The sequence below is a fragment of the Rhinopithecus bieti genome, unplaced genomic scaffold (genome assembly GCF_001698545.2).
Source record: "Rhinopithecus bieti isolate Rb0 unplaced genomic scaffold, ASM169854v2 scaffold_64915, whole genome shotgun sequence".
In the NCBI taxonomy this organism is placed as follows: domain Eukaryota; kingdom Metazoa; phylum Chordata; class Mammalia; order Primates; family Cercopithecidae; genus Rhinopithecus; species Rhinopithecus bieti.
In genome coordinates this window covers 1,657,734-1,661,933 of record NW_016825936.1, presented here as the reverse complement: position 1 = coordinate 1,661,933, position 4,200 = coordinate 1,657,734, and positions in this window count along the sequence as shown.

The following is a 4,200-nucleotide window of genomic DNA, read 5'->3' as shown; positions in this document are numbered from 1 at the left end:
ACAACTCAAAAGAAAAAAAATGATTACTTCAATAGACACAGAAAAAGCACTTGACAAAAGCCAATATCCAGTTTTATAAAATCAGCAACCTAGGAAAAGAAGATTTATTCAATCTGATGGAAAGCATATGACAACAACTTACATAAAGTATTATACTTAATGGTAAAATGCTAAATGCTTTTTTTTCTATGATCAGGAACAAAAAACAATGTCTAGTCTCAGCACTTTTCATTCAATTTTGGAGTAGAAGTTCAACAGTGAAGTCAGGTGAGAAATAGAAATAAAAATATGTAGATTTGAAAGGAAGAGGTTAAATTGTTTTTATTTTCAGAAAATATAACTATTTAGAAAATCTGAGGGAACCCAACAAAATTAGCTACAAGGACTAATAAATGAGTTTAACAAGGTAGCATGATGTAAAAATCAAAATTGGATGCAGTGAGTCTATCCCAACAGAGTACTTGGCCAAATTGTTTACACCTGCCAGGGCAGTAGCTGATAGAAGCTTTAGATTTCCAGATTCACTTACTTCTGTTTTTTCCAGTAAGTCATATGTGAGGTCATACGCCCCTTTCAGCTTTTCCTCCACCTCATGGACTGCTGGAAATATTCCTGGCTTTGACATTATTCAAAAATCCTGCTGGTTGGATATATATAATATTTATATGTGTATCCTCTATCTATCTATCTATCTATCTATCTATCTATCTATCTATCTATCATCTATCTATCTATATTTTTCTACCTACCTACATACCTACCTACCTATCTACTGTATATACCCAGACTCAGGCCCGCAACTCTCTCTGTCTCTTTCTCTCTACCTGGACATGAGAAAGTTTTCTTAAACATGGCCCTGTTGGTCTACAGACTCCCTGCGTTTTGCCTTGCTGTACCTCAGAGTAGTGCTGAAGTTTGCTTTGCTTAAGTTGGCAATAAAACTTAAAACTACCTATGAACACTGGCTCCAGTTAGGTGTGTTTGACAACTAAAATCTGGCGGCAGGAAGAGTGGGAAGATAACGTCGATAATATACAGAAATCAACTGCATTTTTATATACTAGCAACTAAAACTGGAAAATTAAATTTAAAGAAAATTCCACATATGATATAATAAAATTATTAAAACTTGGAAATAAATTAGACAAAATATTTGATATACATGAACATTGAAAATTATAAAATATTGCTGGGAGAATTTAAGGAAGACTTAAATAGGTGGAGAGATTCTGCAGGATCTCATTAAAAATTCCCTAGGTATACATGTGCCATGGTGGTTTGCTGCACCCATCAACCCATACTCTAGGTTTTAAGCCCCACATGCACTAGGTATTTGTCCTAATGCTATCCCACCCCTTGCCCCCAACCCCTGACAGGCCCCAGTGTGTGATGTTCCCCTCCGTGGGTCCATGTGTTCTCATTGCTCAACCCCCACTTATGAGTGGGAACATGCAATGTTTGTGTTAGTTTGCTGAGAATGATGGTTTTCAGCTTCTTCCATGTTCCTGTAAAGTACAAAGGACATGAACTCATCCTTTTTTATGGCTGCATAGTATTCCACGGTGTACATGTACCACATTTTCTTTACCTAGTCTATCACTGATGGACATTTGGGTTGGTTCCAAGTCTTTGCTATTGTAAATAGTGCTGCAATAAACTTACATGTGCATGTGTCTTTGTAGTAGAATGATTGATAATCCTTTGGGTGTATACCCAGTAGTGGGATTGCTGGGTCAAATGGTATTTCTGGCTCTAGATCCTTGAGGAATCGCCACACAGTCTTCCACAATGGTGAACTAATTTACACTCCCACGAACAGTGTGAAAGCGTTCCTATTTCTCCACATACTCTCCGGCATCTGTTATTTCCTGACTTTTTAATGGTTGCCATTCTAACTGGCATGAGATGGTATCTCATTGTGGTTTTGATTTGTATTTCTCTAATAACCAGTGATGATGAGCTTTTTTTTATACTTTTGTTGTCTGCATACATGTCTTCTTTTGAGAAGTATCTGTTCATATCCTTTGCCAACTTTTTGATGGGGTTGATTTTTTCTTGTAAATTTGTTTAAGTTCTTGTAGATTTTGGATATTATCCCTTTGTCAGATGGATAGATTGCAAAAATATTCTCCCGTTCTGTAGGTTGCCTATTCAAACTGATGATAGTTTCTTTTGCTATGCAGAAGCTCTTTAGTTTAATTAGATCCCATTTGTCAATTTTGGCTTTTGTTGCAATTGCTTTTAGTGTTTCAGTCCTGAAGCATTTGCTCATACCTATGCCCTGAATGGCATTGCCTAGGTTTTCTTCAAGGATTTTCACAGTTTTAGGTTTTATATTTAAGTCTTTAATCTATCTTGAGTTAATTTTTGTATAAGGTGTAAGGAAGGGATCTCCAGCTTCAGTTTTCTGATATGGCTAGCCAGTTTTCACAGCACCATGTATTAAATAGGGAATTTCTTCCCCTTTCCCTTTTTTGTCAAGTGTGTCAAAGATCAGATGGTTGTAGATGTGCAGTGTTATTTCTGAGGTATCTGTTCAGTACCATTGGTCTATATATCTGTTTTGGTACCAGCAACATGCTGTTTTGGTTAACTGTAGTCCTGTAGTACATAGTTTGAAGTCAGATAGTGTGATGCTTCCAGTGTTTTATTTTTGTTTTGTTTTGTTTTGTTTTGTTTTTTGTGTGTGTGCTTAGGATTGTCTTGGATATATGGATTCTTTTTTGGTTCCATATGAAATTTAAAGTAGTTTTTTCTAATTCTGTGAAGAAAGTCAATGGTAGTTTTATGGGAATAGCATTGAGTCTATAAATCACTTTGGGCAGTATGGCCATTTTCATGATATTGATTATTCCTATCCATGAGCATGGAATGTTTTTTTCCATTTGTTTGTGTCCTGTCTTATTTCCTTGAGGAGTGACTTGTAGTCCTCCATGAAGGGGTCCTTCACAAGTTGTATTCCTACGTATTTTATTCTATTTGTAGCAATTGTGAATGGGAGTTCACTCATGATTCGGCTCTCTGTCTATTATGGGTGTATAAGAATGCTTGTGAGTTTTGCACATTGATTTTACATCCTGAGATTTTGCTGAAGTTGCTTATCAGCTTAAGGAATTTGGGGACTGAGACTATGGGGTTTTCTAAATATACAATCATGTCATGTGCAAACACAGACAATTTGACTTCCTCTCTTTCTATTTGAATATCTTTTATTTCTTTCTCTTGACTGATTGCCCTGGCCAGAAATTCCAATACTATGTTGAACAGGAGTGGTGAGGGAGGGCATCCTTGTGCCAGTTTTCAAAGCGAATGTTTCCAGCTTTTGCCCATTCAGTATGATATTGGCTGTGTATTTGTCATAAATAGCTCTTATCATTTTGAGATTTGTTCCATTAATACTTAGTTTATTGAGAGTTTTTAGCATGAATGGGTGTTGGATTTTATTGAAGGCCCTTTTCTGCTTCTATTGAGATAATCATGTAGTTTTTGCCATTGTTTCTGTTTATGTGAAGGATTACATTTATTGATTTGTGTATATTGGACCAGCCCTGCATCCCAGGATGAAGCCGACTTGATCATAGTGGATAAGCTTTTTGATGTGCTGCTGGATTCGGTTTGCCAGTATTTTATTGAGGATTTTCGCATCAATGTTCATCAAGGATATTGATCTGAAGTTTTCTTTTTTTGTTGTGTCTCTCTCAGGTTTTGGAATCAAGATGATGCTGGTCTCATAAAATGAGTTAGGGAGGAGTCCCTCTTTTCCTAATCTTTGGCATAGTTTCAGAAGGAATGCTAGCAGCTCCTCTTTGTACCTCTGGTAGAATTTGGCTGTGAATCCATCTGGTCCTGGGTTTTTTTTTTTTTTTTTTTTTGGTTGTTACGCTGTTAATTACTGCCTCAATTTCAGAACTTGTTATTGATGTATTCAGGGATTTGACTTCTTCCTGGTTTAGTATTGGGAGGGTATATGTGTCCAGGAATTTATTCATTTCTTCTTGATTTTCTAGTTTATTTGCATAGAGGTGTTTGTAGTATTCTCTGACAGTAGTTTGTATTTCTGTGGGGTCAGTTGTGATATTCCTTTCATTAATTTTTATTGTGTCTAATTGATTCCTCTCTGTTTTCTTCTCTATTAGTCCCACTAGTGGTCTTTCTGTTGTACTAATCTTTTCAATAAACCAGCTCCTAGATTCATTGATT